At 43.7% G+C, this 20,360-nt stretch overlaps 2 pseudogenes; one reads left to right on the top strand and one right to left on the bottom strand.

Annotated features, from left to right (window-relative positions):
- Window positions 1-3,274: 3,274 nt before the first annotated feature.
- Window positions 3,275-4,724, top strand: LOC119515095 (annotated as a pseudogene).
- A 13,343-nt stretch (window positions 4,725-18,067) lies between these two features.
- On the bottom strand, window positions 18,068-20,244 carry LOC119528230 (annotated as a pseudogene).
- Between the last annotated feature and the right edge of the window lie 116 nt (window positions 20,245-20,360).

The raw sequence follows: 20,360 nt of genomic DNA, 5'->3' as shown, positions 1-20,360 counted from the left end.
CCAATACCACAATGCTCATTTTCAGTTATGTGAACTGACAGTTCACCTGTAGAAAATTTCAGGATATATTCTTCACCTATTGCAAACTACATACTACAGTTAGTAGTATCTTAACATTCTTTCATCAACAGTAACAAATGTACTATACCAAAACTATGAATCAGTAATGGAAGGGGAGGTGTGGTTAGGGGTATGGGAGGATGTTAGTTTCCTTTTTTTTGTCTTTGTTTCTTTTCTGGAGTAGTGAAAATGTTCTAAAAATTGAAAAAAAATAATTGCGTTGATGGATGCACAGCTGTATGGTGGTGCCATGGTAATTGATTGTACACTTTGGATCTTTGGATAGTTGTATGGTATCTGAACAATTTCAATAAAAAAATTAAAAAAAAGAAAAGGGAATGCTATTCATAAATAAATAAATATATATACATATATATATAGCATCATTTGCCGTTTGAAACATTCAAATTATTTTTTTGTAGCTAATTTTATTTTGAACGCTGTTTTCTTATCCCCTTTTCAGTGTTATTTCTTTAAGAAATCCTTTACTAGGAGAAAAAAAGAATCTAGAAGACAATTGAAATCATAATCTGAGTAGGTTGTTTGATCTCCCATATGTGCTATACTATTCTCAAATGGGGCTTTTATCTGACTAATCTTCAAAAATAGTTACCTCAGTAGCTTATTGGGAAGTACTGTAGAAATATCCCAAGATGAAAAAACAGATCCTGAGAATTCCTTTGATTATTACCTTATAAATTAAGTTGTGTTTTTACAAGTGACCCTTCGATGGTGAAGTACCCTTAGAAGTGTGAAGTTAAACTATAAAAGTACCACATAAATAAAGAGGCCAAGTATTCGTAGAAGGCTCTTTAAAAAGAATATTTTCCTAGTCTAAAGCAGACTTGATTGTCCCTAACTAGTGATGTTGACATATCTAAAGAAATCAAAGTTTTAGTAGAGAGTGACCAGTGTAGAAGGAAAAAAATTAAGTAGAAAGGAATAGGCAGTGTGGAAAGAGAGGCAGAATTCCTCAGTGTCCATCCAGCAATGTCCACGAGAAAGGCTACCCTAATATGAGAGCCAGAATCTCTTGTCTTGTCTCAATGGTGATGTTACATAGATCTGACTAACGTAGCTTGAAGCCACTGCCAGCTTTTCAGATTGCCCAGTTACCCTTGAGCTGATGTCAGGCCTAGCAAGCCACCACTTTAGTTAGAATTTGTCTTCTCAACATTAAGATAATATTTTGCCCAGAAGACTTCACTATTCACTCTTTGAGATTATTATAGTTGTCTCTTCAAAGTCACCAAAATTCTTTTCCATTTACATAGTAAAACAGTAAAAACTATAACACTGTGTTTACCAAATATTTAAAGCATGATTGCCAATTAGTAGGGGTGAGGGATAGTGTCAGAATCACCAAGGAGAATTCTCAAACTACATAGTTTTTTTACTGTCTTTATCTTATGCTATGAAGTCACTTTGGAATTGCCTTACTGTTTGGTCCCAGGCTACCTTTTGTATGGTTCATCAATTCACAGATTAAGAAATGTATTTTCCAACAGGTTGGCAGTTGGGGAAAGTGTGGCTATCCTTTGTCTCTTTTCCGCTCCCTGGCTGTAAAGGGAGATGGTTGAGAGTACTGCACTTTCATCTCTTTTCATGAGCATCTGTTAAATGCCAGGCACTATGCCAAATGATGGGAAATAGATGAAAGGACATCATTCTTATCTAACCTGAATCTTAGCTCTCTTTAAACAGAACAATTTTTCTTGAGGATATTCCAGTTCATCACACATAGAACAGTGCTATCTCCTAAAGTTCTTTAAAAATTAAATGATTTACAATTCAACCAATTAATAAATTACAATCAAACATTAAAAAAATTTTGGTGGATCTGGACATCTGGCTACAGAGTATGTCAGAGTTCTCTGTACCGGGTTGTATTATTTTTAAATTTTTCTGTAAGTATGAAAGTATTTCAAAATAAAATTTTTTTAAAATCACAGCATATTGATTGGGAGATACATTTTGTCATGTTTGGAAAATTTAATCTGCCATTCTGCCCCAGTTCTAGTTGTTTAAAAAAACAAATCAGTAACAACATTGTGAAGGCAATTAACAGCACTGAAATGGATACCTGAATGTGATTAAAAAGGGTACTGTCAGAAAAAAATCCATGGAACTACACTATGCAGACAGTGGACACTAAGTTAAACCATGTACTTGTGAGAATGAAATTAAGTTTAGCTTTCACACAGAATAGGTGTGCCTTGCAGGGTGGGGCAGTTAAGAAATTGGCAGAAGGTTCAAAAGACAAACTGTAATCCACAGTCAGTCCCCCTGCTTATCCGCCCACTATCTACTGTCCTTGCAAGGTGGAGACTCAAGGTAGAGATTCACAAAATAGCCTCATAACTTGTTACCAAACTAGCCCAGACTGGCTCTAAAGAGGCCTAGGCATAACCATTATAGTCAGAGGTGGAGATTCGTTCCAACGGTTCCTAATGTTGCAAATTTGCGCAGGAAACGTATTTCAAATGTTTCCAATTTGGGCAGGCTGCATGTTTCAAATTTGCTGGGCTAGTTAGGCTTGTCGAATAGAATGTAACCTCTGGAGTATCCAGCCAACAGAGAAACAGGGGAGGGTCTTGCAGTTAGGTGTAGGGAATAAATACTGCTGGGTCTATTGTTCTGGGTGCCAACCCCCACATTTGGTTGGGTGCCTGTTCTTGCAAGACCATGAATAAATTCTTTTCTTCCCCACAATCGGGTGAGCATTTATTCCTTTTTAGGAATAGTGCTTGTTTCTCACATACTTGAGTTAATAGGACAGTTATAAAAAGATGCCATTTGGCTTCCGGCACGCTCTTTTCGGGGGGTAGAAGGCGCACGTCACAGGAGAGAATCTTAGCAATTGCCTCCCCTTTTAGGGCTTCTGCAGCCTTGTATGACTGGAAGGGGGTTGTAGCAAGAAGCCGAGCCTGAGGGGCAGCCTTGATCCCTCTGATCGAGGTTCCCATGCTTTCGGCTCCTGGAGCCTCCTTCTCCAGACCTAGTTCCTTTGAGTGCCCCAGCGTCCTAGGCCGAGTGAGTGGAATGGCTGTTGAGGTCCAGCGCTTGGGGTTTCTGTGCGCCCCATGAACCAACAGGGGAGCCTCCAGAGACCCCAGCTCCTGGCACGAAAACCCCCGCATGCTGTATTCACTGGCAATTTAGAGATACCTGTGCTCACAGACATACAGTGCTTTTTTTATACTAAACCAGGCAAATGTGCAAAACGAACGTGTCTGTATCTACTGATGGGGCTGTAAGTGCCTCACAGATTTCTGCTTTGGGACAAGAGACCCTGGTTAGACCAAAGTCGTTGCTTTTGAAGTTGTTGACGTCTGTTGGTATACAAAAAGACATTTACACAATGAAAGAGGCTATGTTTTTTCTTGGCCAGCATATTATGGCTAAATGATTATATGATGAGCAGCAACTACATATTGTATATTGTTCAAATGATCTTCTAGGGCATTTGCTTGGAGTGCCAAGCTTTTCTGTGAAAGAGCACAGGAAAATACATACAATGGTCTACAGAAACTTGGTAGTGGTCAATCAGCAGGAACCATCAGACATCTGTGAGTGAAAACGTGTCATTTTGCAGATGGCCGTGAGCAAAGAGTGCAGGAAGAGAGAACTTCATCCTCAAGTTTGATTTCTAGACCAAATACCTCATCTAGAAGGAGAGCAATTAGTGAGACATAAGAAAGTTCAGATGAATTAGCTGGTGCACGGCAAAGAAAGCACCACAAATCAGATAGCATTTCCCTTTCTTCTGATGAAAGCCTTGCTCCGTGTGTAATAAGGGAGATATGCCGTGAAAGAAGCAGAAGCAGTGAATTGACAGGGACTTCATCAAATCTGGATATTGATGCTGGCATAAGTGAACATTCTGGTGATTGGTTGGATCAGGATTCAGTTTCAGGTCAATTCGGTGTAGAGTTTAAAGTTGAATCTATTGCTCCAGAAGAGATTACAGCCTTAGTGAAGAAGGACAATTCTTAGATGAAGATGATGAGGTGTATCGAGTTACTGTATATGCATCAGGGGAGAGTGATACAGATTCATTTGAAGAGGATCCTGAAATTTCCTTAGCTGACTGTTGGAAATGTACTCCACACAATGAAATGAATTCTCCCCTTCCACTGCATTGCAACAGATGTTGGGGCCTTCGTGAGAATTGGCTTCCTGAAGATAAAGGAAAGGATAAAGGGAACATATCTGAGAAAGCCAAACTAGAAAACTCGACACATGTATAAGAGGGCTTTAATGTTCCTGATTGCAAAAAAATGACAGCGAGTGACTCTGAAGAGTCAAGTGTTGACGAAAATGATGGTAAAATCTTGCAAGCTTTCCAATCCCAAGAAAGTGAGGACTATTCTCAGCCATCAACTTCTAGTAGCATCATTTATAGCAGTCAAGAAGATGTCAGAGAGTTTGAGAGGGAAGAAACACAAGACAAAGAAAAACGTGTGCCATCTAGTTTTGCCCTTAATGCCATTAACCTTGTGTGATTTGCCAAAGTCAATCTAAAAATGGTTGCATCGTCCATGGCAAAACAGGACATCTTATGGCAGGTTTTACATGTGCAAAGAAGCTAAAAAAAATGAAATAAGCCCTGTCCAGTATGTAGGCAACCAATTCAAATGATTGTGCTAACTTATTTCCCCTAGGTGACTAGTCTATAAAGGTAGAATTATATAATTCTAACTATATAACACTAAATGCTTAGTTATTTTGGCAACATGAAATTTATTTTTATTTTTTTACTTATATCAAAATGAGAAAGTCCTTGTAAATTTCTCGGTCTGTGTAGATTTCTTCTCTTTAGTGTGAGTTACTTACTTGGAGAGGAGGTGGGGGTTAGTGAACATTCGCTTTCTTTTAGGAAAATTTCACTACTGTTTATATTTTATATTTGGGTTTTAATGTAATTTGAATGGGATATATAGCTAATCCTTTACTCCTACCCCTCATATTTTAAATAATTTCCACTTTCTTTTAAATGAGAAGTATTTAAAAAAAATATATAAACAGGACATTTAAATGTAACTTATTTAGTAACTTTCTTTTAAGGAGATAAAGTTTGTGTGAAAGATTTAATATTTAAATTTTAGATACTCTTAAACCTTCTGATCCTTAGTTTCTCTGTTCTTTCAGAGTCTCCTATAGTACTCTTCACAGGTGAAAAAGAAATTGTTGGTTATATTTGGTGCTCTAGAAGTAGAAATGGACTACTTAGTCTCCAACCTCTTTGGTATAGTAAGGTGATAGAAGTGAAGTGTATTTTTATTTGTGGCTTTAATAAAAATATCCTTCAAGTGTTCTGCTTGGTAAATCAACCATAGAAGAATAAAAAAATACCTTAAATGAACTATCTGTAACAATTGTCCTCCTCCCCACTGAAGCCCATCTTCCAAAATCCATTTAAAATTTTTCATTTATAAAAACTAAACAGGCTCAAACACATCTTTTAAATATCAATAAACTCTGAATTTGTCCGTGTGCTTTTTGAAACATTCCTTAAGGTCTTTCTCTTTATAAAATATAACAATAAAAAACAACAAAAAAATCTGAAAGGGAGGAAAAAAACAAAATATTCAAAGCATCACTTTGTCGGAAATAGGTATCTCCTGTATGGTCTTGTACCTCCAGCCAGAAAGGTAGAACGAATATCTCAAACAATGAAAATAGTAATCACAGATTCATAAATCATCAATATAACAAGAAAATAAGACTCATTTGAAATTGTGACTCAAATTGCATGATAATTATGTCCAATGGAACTAAGAGATGTGTACTATGTAGAAGGATTGCTAGGTAACTTTTAGTTAAGTCTCCACTGTGGTAGACACACCTGTACTTGAAAATCTCATTCTGTGTTTTCACAACTGAAAACAATGGACTCGGTGTTACTATATTTAAATTTAGTTGGCTAACTAGACCAAAGTAAAGGACAAATTAAGAAAAGTAAAGTACTTTAAAAAAAAAAAGTAAAGGACAAGGTAAAAATTAAAATGACACTGCCACAGGCATAAATTTTTCTGGAAAAGTAAAATATCTAAGTAGTAGAAAATTGACTCAAATAAAAAAAAAAAAGGTGTGATGCTCAAAAAGTAGAAAGCAAAAGACTTTAACTTCCATTTTATGATAGTTTGCCAGGGTGTTATGAAAAGTACCACACAGTGGTTTGGCTTAAACAGCAAGAATTTTTTGGCTCACAGTTTTTAGAGGCCGGAAGTTCCAGAGCAAGGCTTCATCAAGGCCATGCTTTCTCTCAGAGTTCGCAGTTAAGGCATTGGCTTGCCGCAAGCGTTGGGGTTTCTTGACTTGAACTTCTGCCTCCATCTCCTGTGATGTCCTTTGCCTCCTCCTGTGGCTTCCTCCAGCTTCTAGGTTCTAATCTTATGGCTCTATTTATAAGGCCTCCAGGAATACCGAGTAAGGCTCACTCTGATTCAATTAGCCACACCTAAATAGGATCTTAGAAGTTCCTATTCACAAATAAGTCCATATCTTAACCAGTAAATCTTCAAAGTGTCCTTTTTACAAATGGCTTCACACCCAGAGAAATGCACATTAAAATTACAAACATGACTTTCGTTGAGGTACACGATTCAATCGACCACAGATATTGAAGCAGTAAACAATATTGTTTTCTACTTGGAATTCTAACCCTGTACTATAGAAAAATGTTGGTTGAATTATAGTCCTAGAAATGATAGAGAAGCTAGCATCAGATTTACCCTCTGTGCCAGTCTGGCTGTATTGTGTCCCCTCAAAATGCCATGTTCTTTGAAGCAATCTTGTAGGGGCAGACATATTCAGTCTTGATTAGTTTGGAACCTTTGGATTGGATTGTTTCAATGAAGATGTGACCCACACCAACTGTAGGTGATAATTCTGATTGGATTATTTCCATGAAGGTGTGGCCCCACCCATTCAGTGTGGGTCTTGATTAGTTTGCTGGAGCCCTATAAGAGCTCAAACAGAAAGAGCTTGGTGCTACAGCCAAGAGAGACATTTTGGAGACGGCCATTAAAGCAGACTTTTGCTGATGCATTGGAGATACTAGCCCAGAGTTTGCCTGGGAGAAACTAAGAGAACACCCCCAGATGCCTAGAGAGTAACATCTTGGGAGAAAGCCATTTTGAAACCAGAACCCTGGAGCAGATTCCAGCCATATGCCTCCCCAGCCGACAGAGGTTTTCCGGATGCCAGCAGTGTTCCTCAGTGAAGATACCCTATTGTTGATGCTTTTGTCTGGACACTTTTATGGCCTTAGGACCCAACTTTGTAACCAAATAAACCCCCTTTATAAAAGCCAATCCATTTCTGGTATTTTGCATAGTGGCAGCATTAGCAAACCAGAGCACCCTCCTACTCTACACAACTCTAAAATCAGACAAAGAGTATAAAGTAGCTGATACCAGGCGGGTGTCACAGAGCCAGGATCCTTGAGCAAAGGCAAGCACACAAATGAGGACCATATGAATTCATGCTTTCTGCCTGGGAGCATTTTCCAAATTAAGCTCCATGAAATGGAAGCTCAAGCAGCAAGCAACAGTCATTCTGGAAGAAGGAAATGGAGACAAGAGTTTGTGTTACTGAGGTAGCTGGAATTTTTAAGACAGTATTCCAGAGAAGAGGGAGCTGCACAGAAGGAATGCGGGAAATCTGCCTTGGGGTCCCCTTCTGGTCCTATGCTCAATGCAAAGGTGCACAAGGCCAGGGAGAGATTCCACGAGGCCTATCAAAGAATAACTGCTGGTAAGGTAAGGACTGAACAACGATTGCAAGGGTAATACATTAAAGATCTGAGCAAGCTACAATGGAGGATACTTGGTATACACTGCAGGCATTCATTTGAGACAACAGAAGGAAAACTGGTGACCCAGAATAAGGATGATGCCCTAAGACTACGGGCAAAAATGAAATACATTCACCCACAATGCTTAAAACTAGGCTTCAATGGGATCAAGGTAATGCGCTTGCAATTTGACTGTCTGCCTGAACAAAATGCAAAATTTTTTTTTTTTAAAAAAGGGGTATTTTTTGGGCTTGGCAAATCTATGTGGGAAATATTTTACTTTGATTAAAACCAATACTGTGGAAAATGAATTATGTTGGACTCTTGGATAACTTACTCTTTTTCAATAGCTGTTTGATAACAATGGCTTTGACCATTTTATTCCAAAACAGGGGCAGAACTAATAGGTGGTGGGGGCAGTATTTGAAGGCATGCCTAGTATACGTTGTTCTAAACTGCTACATGTCAAACTCAATGGGCTCTTATGACAATAGTGGAGAACATAGACAGCATGGTGCCTAGGAGAAGCCACTTTAAATATTATTATTAGAGGTTTTATGGAAGGATGGGGTAAGGGCCAGGGCTGCCATTTCTGGGTGATTCAATAAAATTAAACCATGAACTCAAATGGTTCAAATCTGTCCCATCATCTTGCATTCCTATGGCCTTTGTTCAGTTGCTGAATCTTTTGAATTTGGGGGGACAAAAAGAAAAATGAAGCTGCACAATATTTTCCCACTTTATTTTGTCACTGACCTGTGTGCCTCCCTGGCGGGGTGAGCCTGTCTTCTATAGGGGCAATGGGGTTTTTGGTGGAAGGGGAGAGGATGGTGTTCCTGTCCTGAGGGGACAGCTGGGGGAACGAAGACAAAGCAGTATGTGACACTGACAGCTCACAAAGGGCCACAGAGGATGAATATGGCTGTGCGGGGGTGTATGCGCAGTGGTTACTCCTCCTCTCCAGGACTGCAGTAGGCTCCTTCTCTGGAGCCCACCACACATCTCTACAAACTAGAAGAGATTTGGTCTGAGCTCCAGATCCCCTACACCTTCTTTGGCCTCCAGCAGTACTCAGTGCTCCCACCTCCCCTTCCCCCACACCCTAGCAATACTGTGTTCCCAACTCCACCCCAGCCTCCTGAAAGCTCTGAGGCATAAAGGAGACCTGTGGAGTGAGTCAGGGTTGAGAGACCTTCTGGGGAGCCGGCTCCCTGACCTGGAGCACTGCTGATCCCTCACGTGCCAACAAGATCAAGGAAGACCTCGCAACCTGCCTTGCCAGTGCTGCTGCTGCAACACAAGCTCTGGTACCCTATATTACCTGGCGCAGAGTGGCTCTGCCATGGGCATGTTCAATGCCACCATGGGGAAACTGCAGTGCCAGCTACCCAAGGGGGAGTATGGTATGTTCAAGTACACCCTGCTCTTCAAGGGCAACTTTATCCAGATCACCAAAAGGGAAGAGGTGATCACTGTGCACAAATGCGTCCAAATCATGCCAGCTTCACATGCACCAGTCCCAGGCTCCCCCTCCCCAAAGTCATGCTCCCAGCCAACCCGCCACCAGCTGCAAGGAACACACCACCTAGGCCACCCAGGGGAAAGGCTGCAAGGCTAGCAAGGCTTTAGAGCTCACCAGGCTCCTGCCCTTGAAGTTTATAAAATCTCTGTTCATAATCAAGAGAAACAGCAGCTGTGCCTAAAGTTTCCCACTGGCCATTCTTGCGACTTGCAGCTGTCTCCCTCTAGATGCCCGGGAAGACCTCTTTACCTATGGGGAAAAGCTACTTTATCTCCTGCGACCACCAGTGGACAGTAACAGCAGTACCCACACTATTCTCTCTGGGGTCATGATATGCATGCTCATGTTTGAGGAAGACAACAGAAGGAGCACAGCAACTTTGGATTTTCATGGAAAGGGAGATCGAGACCAAGTCAGCATCAGGAGCATCCATGTGGTGTCTGAGGCATCTGTGGCATCCTTGGCTGCTGTTGCTGAGGGGCAGGGGATCAAATACACCTCCCGGCATCCCACTAGCACGCCTGACATGTCCACCCCCAAACCTGCACAGCCTGCCAAAGGGGCAGCATCTGCAGCAGTAGCAAGGGTGGCAGCAAAGGGCACCTCAGCTGGTGACAAGAGCATGACAGCATCTGAAGCCTGCAGATCCTGAACACAGCAACAGCAGGAGCAGCTGCCCAGAAGGAAGCAGAAGCAGCGTGGCCCTCTGGGGTGTCACCACTGTGCCCTCAAAGAGTGCTAAGAAGGCTGTGGGATGTGCTGCAACAGAGACCTCTGAGTGTACATCTACCATGGCGGTTTCAGCCACTCTTTCTGCAGAGAGCAACTCGAGCTTGGCAATAGCAGGAGCAATATCTGCCAGAAAAACTATGGCAGAAACAGCTCAAGACTCAGCTGCGGGACCTCCTGCCTCGACTTTGGTGAGTGAAGGCCACAAGGCTGGACAAGAGGCAAGCCAGCGAGTCTCCCAGTCCAATGTCAAAGCCCAGAAGGAAAGAAAGGAAAGGAGGGAATGAACAGAAAAGGAAAGAGACATCAGGATGACCAATCTTTTCCAATTGGCTTTTGACCAGAAAGGGGGAATGAAGGACAAATTTGTGACTTTTTTTTTTTTACTGGAATGATCATCTGTCAAAGTCAGGCTGTTATGATGATCATAGGCTTTAATTATGTGCCTTCCCATAATACATCAAGTTGGTTTTCTTGAAGGCTGTTAAACTGGTCTTGTTTGAAAGCATTTGGATGGCCAAGTGAAAGCATTACTCCGCTTCTCCCTTCTTTTATGCTTGCACAAATGACCACTGTGCTAGGGACTAGTAATTGTTTCTTCAGGTTCCAGTTTTCTTTTCAGTGAAATAGGGAAAGGGGGATGACACTAGAAGTGTTTGCTTAAATTCCAGTTACCTACCAAAGGCCCTCTTGTGCTAACTTCCTGCTATGCAGTGGTGGCTTGGAAGCCATTTACATCTGTGGTGAGCATGTACCAATTTATCTCCTGACTTGTGGTCATTTCCCCAGTGCTAGCCACAGAATAAATAATTTCCAAACAGTTATTCCTTGGGAGCTTCAGAGATAATCTGGGGGGTGGACACACTGAAGGGCCAAGAGAGGGGAGGATGGCAGGGAGAGGGAGGGAGATGGTAGGAGACAGAGAAACAGTGAAGGAAGAGGGTGCGGCCTAGAGAGCTGTGGCCATGGAGGTACTTGCTGAAGTAGATATCAACTGGTATCGATCTACTGGTAGATATCAATATGCCCCCACCCACCTTGTACTTTGCAACTTCCTTTTCATCCCCTGAAAGAAAAGATACTCAAGAAAACAGTTCAACTGCAACCATATTGATCATCTCTCATTTGGAACCATCCCTGGGCCTGTCTCTATCAGTAGCTCCCAACTCTGAGTATCCGAGGCCCTGCCCTCCATGGCTCCTCCTTCCTCATCTCACATCTCTTCGTGTGCCAAGTCCCACCCAATTAACCTCCAAGACTTCTTTCCATCAGGCCTTCCATGTGACACCCCACCCCACCCCAGGAGAAAGGGGGCGAGCCTTGGAGGAAATTGGAGGAAAGCTCCCTCCCTCCCTTAGGGCTGTGTGGGGAAAGATGGAGACCCTCCAACTTCAAATCCATCTTCCTCACCCCAGGCCTGTATTCCCAGAGCCCAGCATACCCTGGGTGCCTGACAAGTGTTTCTTGAATGAATGAATGAACAAGTGAATGAACATGTCACAAAAGGTGCTAAGGGCAGAAGATGCTAGCACCACAGTGAGTCACCAAGCTCTCCACACCTCCATGGCTTAGCTATGAAAGCTGTAAGCAAGCCATTAGCTCGGACTCCAGCCTAGCTGGCATGGAGCATGCTTTCCACAGCCTGGCTGCCGAGTTCATATACAGGGCACCCATCCCTTGGACCAGCAGCCTCGCTTCCCATTTCCCACTCTCCCAGCTCCATTCTGTCTCAGACGTTCTGCCCTTGTCCAAGCAGGGCAAGGGTGTGGGGTGGAAACTCACAGCAGGCAGGGACGTCGGCTCACCCACCCATGTACCCCAGGGATGGGCTTGCCAGCAGGCAGATGGGAAATGTCAAAAGAAGGAAAGTGGGGTTACTAACTGCTCCCTAGGTGCAGAACCCTAACACAGGGTGTCATTCAGACTACACAGCTCCAGGTGGCATGTCCTCCTCTGCCTATTTATTAACAGGATCATGACATACATGCTAATCTGTACCTTACGTCTCTTTAAACATAACAATTTATCCTGAAGATATCCCATTTCATCATACATAGAACGGGTCTATCTCCTAAATTCTTTAAAAATTCAATGATTCATGATTCAACCAATTGATAAATTAAGATCAAACATCAAAACATTTGGGTGGATCTGGACATCTGGAGTATATCAGAGTTCTCTGTATGGGGTTGTATTATTTTTCAATCATTCTGTAAGTTTGAATGTATTTCAAAATGAAAAAGTTTAAAAAATCAGAGCATGTTGGTTGGGAGGTACATTTTTGGCATGTTTGGAAAATTTAATCGGCCATCCTGCCTCAGTTATAGTTGTTTAAAAAAACAAGTCAGTAACAATGTTGAGAACACAACTAACAGTACTAAAATGTATATCTGAATGTGATTAAAAGGGGTAATGTCAGATTGTATAGAAGGTAAGAGAATAAAAATTTTTAAAAAATCCATGGAACTACGCTATGCAGAGAGTGGACCCTGAGTTAAACCACAGACTTTAGATAATAGAACAATTATAAAAAGAGGATTTCATCATTTGTAACAAATTTTCCACACCAAAGCAAGATATCAATAATAGGGTGGTATATGGGAGTTCTGTATTTTATGTATGATTGCTCTTCAAACCTAAACTTCTCCAATAAAGAAAAAAATCAGTAAGAAATTTAAATGATTTTCTCATGAATGAACATGATTATCCTAATAGACGAAGAAAAGGCATTTGACAAAATCTAGCACCTTTTCTTGATTAAAAACTCTTAGAAGAGTAAGAGTAAAAGGGAACTTTCTCATGATAAAGGTCATTTATGAAAAACCCACGGCTAACATTAAGCCCAGTGGTGAAAGACTTAAATCTACCCCCTTCCCCTCCACCAAGAACAGGAATCAGACAAGGATGACTGCTTTCAATATCGTACAAGAAGTTTTTGCTAGAGCACAAGTGCCATTCAATATTGTACAAGAAGTTCTTGTTAGAGCAATTAGACAACAAAAAGAAATAAAGGGTATTCAAATTGGAAAGTTTAATGATGGTTAAGTTCATATGTCAACTTGGTTAGGTTACGATGTCCAGTTGTTAGGTCAAGCAAGCACTGGCCTGATTGTTACTTTGATGATATTTCATGGATTTAAATTATCAGTAAGTTGATCACATCTATGACTGATTGCATTCGACTAAGCAAACTTCTCAACTTAGATTTTCATGCACCTCTTCTTTACTACCCTGTTTTTGTTACAACAGCTATACCAAAGCAAAGCAAGTTAATTTAAATTAGGAGAGGTAATAGAATTCCAATGCCTGGAAATCCTGGAACAAATGTACTGTACAAGAAAAGAAGAACTCTCTCAGCCTCGATTAAAGCAATGATTGTGGCAAATGCCATTTGCCAATCAAAAAAATAAATATCTGATAATTTTTCTAAGATGGAAATGAAATGAAGTATATTTTTACTTGTAGCTTTAATGAGAATACCCTTCAAGTGCTGTCCTTGGTAAATTAATGTTTAGAAGAATAAATGAACTATCTGTAACAAATGTCCTCCTCCCCACTGAAACACATTTTCCTAAATCCATTTAAAATTTTTCATTTATAAAAACTAAACAGGCTAAACCATAACTTTTAAATATCAATAAACTCTGAATTTGTCTATGTGCTTTTTGAAACATTCCTTAAAGTCTTTATCTTTATTAAGATATAACAATGAAAACAAAAAAAATCTGAAAGGAAGGGAAAAAAACATTCAAAGCATCACTGTCGGGAATGGCCATGCTCCAAACATTAACTTGCAAAGAAAAAATGTTCTGTGAGGCTCTCCATGGAGAAATGCTGAAGAGTGGTATTAATGCATCTTAGACAATACAAGGTGTCCTAGGATGTCACAGAACAGTGCCAACTAGGTAGCAATTACCTAAGAATTTTTACTCTTTCCAAAATTGTAATAAGTAAATACATTTAACAACTAATATTTATTAAAAGTAAATAGATCATGGAAGTAGTTTTAAATAAGCAGTCTCTGGGCTGTGGGCTCACAAGTCTGAACTCAACGAAGTGAAGTCTCTGCAATGACAGTTGCTTCTGTTGGGGAGGGAGGGGTTAAGGGTCGGAATTCTAAAATGACAGTTAACCAGAGAACCTAAGATGGCAGCTAGGAGAGACAGGGCGAAGAAACACCTCCATGAAAAATACTAAATAAAAGCGAGAAAGTGACCCAGAACACCAGTTCCAGCGATGCACCAGCTGGACAAGGTCTGCTAAAACCACGGGGACCGTGCACTTGGTGAAACGGGAGTCTGCGATCTGGAGCGAGCAAGCGGCCTCACCCCTTGGTTCCTGGGCGGCGTGCCCCTTGTAGGTGGTGGCCGGTCGGGTCAGGAGCATGATGTCGGGGACCAGGAGCATGGGGCTGGGGCACGCGATGCCCACCGTCACCACTGAGATGCGGTTGTCCACGTCACTCACCTCTCCCCTTCTGCTGATCTGAATAAAGTTGCTCTCGAAGATCGGAGCATATTTGAATATGTCATGCTCCCCCTTCCGCAGCTGGCGCTGCAGCTTCCCCGCGGTGGTGTTGAACATGCCCCTGGCAGAGCCGCTCTGAGCCGTGTAATAGGGTAGATGACACTCGCTGCTCATGGCAAGCAGCTGTGTTGCAGCAGCAGCACTGGCCAGGCGGGTCGCTGGGTCTCGATCTTGCTGACAGTTGAGGGAGCAGCTGCGCCCAGGTCCCAGGAGGCAGCTCCCAGCAGGTCTCTGGACCCTCACCTGCCCCACAGGCCTCCTTTATGTCTCAGGCCTCCCAGAGGCAAGGGTGGGGGTGGGAGCAAAGAGTGTGGCTGGGGGCAGGGGAAGGGGAGGTGGGAGCACAGACTACTGCTGAGGTGCGGGGAAGGGGAGAGAAGCTGTAGGGAATGAGGAAATCAGACCAAATATGTCAGGTTGTGGCGCTGTAAGGTGGGATCCAGAGAGAGTGGTTTACTGCAGTCCTGGCGAGGAGCAGTAACCACTCAGCCTTCACCCCTGTGCAGACATATTTATCCCGTGCGGCACTTTGTGAACAGTCCCTGTGTCACATACCCCTTTGTCCCCGTCCCCCCAGCCCTCAGGGCAGGACCACCATCCTCCCCCTTTCCCCAAACACCCCACTGCGCCCACAAGGACAGGCTCACCCTGCCGGGCATGCATGTGGGTTGGTGCCACAATAAAATGGGAAAATTTTGTGCAGTTTTTTTTTTTTTTTTCTGCCCCCCAAATTCAAAACATTCAACAATTAAACAATTAAAATGTATTGGATATCCTAGAATTGGAAGGCTTGGCCCTTTAGCCCATCCTTCCATAAAATCTCTCATAATAATAACTTTAAAAGTTGCTTCTCCTAGGCTCCATGCTGTCTATGTTCTTCCCAATTATCGTAAGCAGCCACTGAGTTTGATACATAGCAGGGTAGAACAGGGCTCTAGAGTCTGCTAGGCCTGCATTCAAATACCGCCCCCACCTCCTATTCGTTCTGTCACTGCAGCAAAGCAGTACAACCTCAGTTTCTTTACCTGTAAAGTGGGGAGAGTAACAATAGAATCAAACTCACTGGGAGGAGAAGAGGTGGCCACCTGGAAAATTTAAGTCCAGAGTCAGCCCAGCACTGAGGAGAGAGCCTGTCTGAAGGGGTTGTCCTGGGTTTTCCATAACATACGCACACATAGAGTTAATTATGTGACTCTCCATAACACATCGAGTTGGTTTTCTTGAAGGCTGTTGAACTGGTCTCCTTTGAAAGCCTTTGGATGGCCAAGTGAAAGCACTGCTCTGCTCTTCCCTTCTAGTAGTACCCTTACACAAACAACCTGTGTGCTGGGGACTAGGAATTCCCTCTTCAGGTCCCAATTTTCATTTCAGTGAAACAGGGAAGTGGACAGCACTGGAAGTGTATGCTTAAATTCCAGTCACCTACCAAAGGCCTCTCTCGTACTAACTTCCCGCCATGCAGTGGCAGCTTGGAAGCCATTTACATCCATGGGTAGCATGTGCCAATTTACCTCCTGCCTTGTGGTCATTCCCACAGTGCTAGCCACAGAATAAATGATTTCCAGTTACTTGAAAGTTCTGCTCCCAACTCTTAACTTCTATCAGTTTGAAGTGAAACCTAAAATTCCACCTTACAGAGTAATTCCTCAAGGATAAACACTCACTCTCCTTCAAAACACACACCTCAGTTCATCAATAGATGAAAGAATAAACAAAATGTGGAATATCCATACAATGGACTATTCTTTATACATAAAGACGAATGAAGTGTCGATACACACTACAATGGGCATGAACCCCGAAACCATTAGGCCAAGGGAAAGGCAGCCACAAAGACCATGTATCGTACGATTCAATTTATATGAAATATGCAGAATCGGCACATCTGTGAAGACAGACAAAAGACCGCTGGTCGTCAGGGGCTGCAGGGAGTGGGGAGAAGGGAGTGATGCCAATGGGTATGGAGTCTCCATGTGGGGTCATGAAAGTGTTCTGGAACTAGGCAATGGTTGCACAACATTGTGAGTGTATTTAAGGCATTTGATTGTACACTTTAAAATGGTTTCAATGATTAATATTACATGTATTTGCCAGACACACACACACACACACACACCCAGACACACACAGAACACACACCTGCTTGGCAATATTATGGTTGAAAAACATGGGTTTCAAGCAAGTTACTTAACTCCCCATTTCACCTGTAAGATGGGGAGAGCAACCGCTGCCGGGAGGAGCCAGTGAGATATCCCATGTCAAGGGCAATAAGCCATGACTCAATAAACGTTAGCTGTTGTTAGCATTAATCACCAGCACTCCTTTAAACCTCAGGGTGAATTTGTGCCTGAGAGTGGGTTTTTTTTAATTACTACCCTTTAATCGTTGTTTCAAGAGTTTTATTCCTATACTATACAATCCATCCTAAGTGTACAATCAACAGCTCTTGGTATAATCCCATAGTAGTGCACTCACCACCATAATCAATATGCAAACATTCTCATTTCTTCCCCCTAAAATCCCATACCCTTTATACCCCCCCCATTATTGACATTTAGCTTTGGTATAGTGCCTTTGTTACAATTAATGAAAGAGTATTACCATGTTACTGTAACTACAGATCTTAGTTTGCATTAATTGTATTTTTTCCCATATTCCACCCTATTAACACCTTGTAATAGTGATGTACGTTTGTCCTAGTTCATGTAAGAACTTATATTTGTACAATTAACCACAGTCATTATCCACTCTAGGGTTTGCTGTGTTAGACAGTCCCAGGTGTTATCCTCTAGCTTTCCTTGTGGTGAAATAAAGGACCCAAGCTGTCCCCTGTCAACCATACTCACACTCAGCATTGTTCATTACACTGACAGGATTAATTCTGTATTAATACTACCATCACACAGGATTGTGCTACCCATTTCCAGATATTTATTATCAGCCTTATTAAACTTTCTGTACTCCTTAAGCATATGCCCAATCTGTACCATCTTTCTGTCTCCTGATAACCTGTGCTTTGGAATTTAACAAGAGTTTGCTCATTATAATTCGTGCAAATTAGTAAGTCATTAAAATGTTTGTTCTTTTGTTTCTGGCTAATTTCCTGAAACGAGTGCTTTTTTAAAGTTCAGTTTTATTGAATGGGGTGTTTGGGGGTAGGGGGAGGACAGTGGCCCTGCCCTGAGGGGACAGCTGTGGGGAGAAGGACAAAGGGGTATGTGACAGCTCACAAAGGTCCACAGAGGACAAATATGGCTGTACAGGATGCAGTGAGACTGCAGCCCAGCTGACATCAGAATCCACTGTGAAGTCCCTACTAGGATGCAGCAGACATGGAAATTCAAACAAAGCACAGCATGCCATTCTGAGACAATATGATTATTTAAATTGCATTAAGGCAGGCTTGGAATGGGCCTTCTGGGGATACTCACTCCCCTGAGCCCTGGTCCTCTTTGCAGCTTTCGGCGCTGGCTATTTCATGGGCTTCACACGTCACTGACTCCACAGTCTCAGCTGTCACGGCACCGACAGCGACCGCTGGGTCACACTCTGCTGCCTCCAGGATGACCTCCGTCTGCTCCCCTCCACCGTCTTAGACATGGCCGCTTCTCCACTGCCAGGCAAGGCTGCTGGTTTTGCTGTGAGGCTGCCTTTCACGTTTGTCAAGAAGGAGCCGATCCTTCTGAGTCTCTTGCTGATAGAGCCCGAACTACCCGTGGAGAGGCTCCTCCCTGATTTGCGAGATATCCTAGACTACTTTGTGCCGGGCGTGCGGCTGCTGCTTTTCCGAGAGGAAGTTCGCACCTGATGCCCCCTGGGCTGCCACGGCTTTTCTCCTCTTCATCCACTTCAGTGGATCTGTGACTGGCCAACAACCAGCCCAATGATTTTTGGCCCATCTCGGGTGCCTTAGTCTTGTGACTTTCACCTGTCTTGGGTGGGCGGGAACTCTTCCTCCCTAGGGCTCTGTCCTTCACCCTTTGTCCCTGCCTTTCCCTTCTTGGCTTCTGGGCTTCTGCATTCACCTGGGAGACTCGCTGGCTTGCCTCCTGTCCAGCCTTGTGGCCTTCCCTCACCAAGGCGGGGGCAGGAAGTCCCGCTGCTGAGTCTTGAGCTGTTTCTAACACGATCTTGCTGGCAGATGTTGCTCCTGCAATCGCAACACTCACGCTGCCCTCTGGAGAGAGAGTGGTGGAAACCACTGCACTGGATGTATGCTCTGAGGTCTTCCTTGCGGCACCTGCCACGGCAACCTTAATGCTCCTTTAGGGAACCCTGGTGACACCCGTGATGGCCTCGCTGCTTCTGCTTCCTTCTGGGCCCTTGGTGGCTGCTCCTGCTATTGCCATGTTGATATGTTCAGAATCTGCAGACTTAGATGCTGTCATGCTCACAGTGCCTGCTGAGGCACCCTTTGCTGCCACGCCTACTATTGCCCCAGACGCGGCCCCTTTGGCAGGCTGTGCAGGATTGGGTGTGACACGTCAGGCATGCTTGTGGGTTTCCGGTGTGGGGGGTTGGTATTTGATCCCCTTCCCCCTTAGTGAAATCAGCCGAGGAGGCCACAGACTCCTTAGACACCATGTGGACGCTCCTGATGCTGACTTGGTCCTGGTCCACTTTCCATGGAAATCCACACTTGATGTGCTCCTCCTGTCCTCAAGGGCATGCATATCATGTCCCCAGCGGGAACTGCGTGGGTACTGCTGTTACTGTCCACTGGTGGTAGCAGGAGATAAAGTAGCTTTTCCCAGTAAGTAAAGAAGTCTTCCCTGGCCTCTAGAGGGGGACAGAGCTGCAGGTCCCAAGAAAGGCCTGTGGCAAACTTCAGGTGCAGCTGCTGTTTCTCCTAATTGTGGACGGGCATCCTCACAAACTTCAAGGGCAGGAGCCTGGTGAGCTCTAAAGCCTTGCTAGCCTTGCAGCCTCACCCCTTGGTTGCCCGGGCCGCGTGCTCCTTGCAGGTGGTGGCCGGTCCGGCCAGGGGCATGCTGTCGGGGAGGGGGAGTTGGGGCTGCTGCATGCAATGTCCACCGTCACCATTGGGATGTGGTTGTTCATGTCGCCCACATCTCCCCTTTTTCTGATCTGGATGAATTTGCTCTGGAAGATCGGGGCGAACTTGAACATGTCATACTCCCCATTGTGCAACTGGCGCTTCAGTTTCCCCATGATGATATTGAACACGCCCTTGTCAGAGATGCTCTGTACTGGGCGATAGGGTAGGTGACAGTCCCTGTTCACGGCAAGCAGCTGTGTTGCAGCAGCAGCACCGGCAAGGCGGGTCCCTGGGTCTTCCTTGACCTTGTTGGCACGTGAGGGAGCAGCAGCGCTCCACTGACCTGCCCCACAGGCCTCCCTTATGCCTCAGAGCCCCCCAGAAGCAGGGGTGGGGGTGGGAGCACAGAGTATTGCTGGGGGCAGGGGAAGGGGAGGTGGGAGCCAGAAAGATCTCACTCCCATCAGGCGCTGCCTTGAGTGGTTCCCAAATTCCCAGCCATTCACACAGCACCCCAGATCCCCCAAGATCCAGCTGCCTGCTTGTCAGCCTCATTTCCCTCCTCTCCTCTTGCCCTCTGTTCAGCTTTACCGAGATAACTGTCATTGCCCCAAACATACTGTGATGGCTCAAGCCTTTGTGTTTTACACAAGTTTTGTTCCGTGGCCTGATTCCCTGCCCCCATCCCCCCGCCCATATTTTCTTCACGTGGAAGAGCTGGA

Source organism: Choloepus didactylus, chromosome 2 (genome assembly GCF_015220235.1).
Source record: "Choloepus didactylus isolate mChoDid1 chromosome 2, mChoDid1.pri, whole genome shotgun sequence".
Taxonomy (NCBI): Eukaryota; Metazoa; Chordata; class Mammalia; order Pilosa; family Megalonychidae; genus Choloepus; species Choloepus didactylus.
This window is presented reverse-complemented; position numbering and strand designations above follow the sequence as displayed.